Genomic DNA, 382 nt, shown 5'->3' with positions numbered 1-382 from the left:
TGAGCTGCGGCCAGGGAGGGGCAGGTTTGGGGAGAAGGCTTCCCTCCCTGATGTCTCATCTGTGGCCTTTAAAGCCAGCCAGAGCCTGCTCTCAGCCCCCAGCCAGCTCTCCTGCCTCCTCCCATCGCTGCCTGTCCCCGAGGGGCTGCGGTTCCTGTTCAGCCCAGCCCTGGGCTCCAAAAGGAGCAGAGACTGGCAGCTGGGCGCGCTCAGGGCGCTCCTGGGGATGCTTGGCACAGCCAAGGATCACTTCCACTCACGCTGCCCCTTATCTGTCAAACACAGCCCGGCTGGTGCAGAACACCTGCGAGGAGGAGCTGCGTGGGGCTCTGCACGGCTTGGATGCAGCCAACAGGCTGCAGGAGGATGTCTCCTACGCACC

The sequence above is a fragment of the Pterocles gutturalis genome, unplaced genomic scaffold (assembly GCF_000699245.1).
Source record: "Pterocles gutturalis isolate BGI_N339 unplaced genomic scaffold, ASM69924v1 scaffold11953, whole genome shotgun sequence".
Taxonomy (NCBI): Eukaryota; Metazoa; Chordata; class Aves; order Pterocliformes; family Pteroclidae; genus Pterocles; species Pterocles gutturalis.
Note: the sequence above shows the minus strand (reverse complement) of the source record.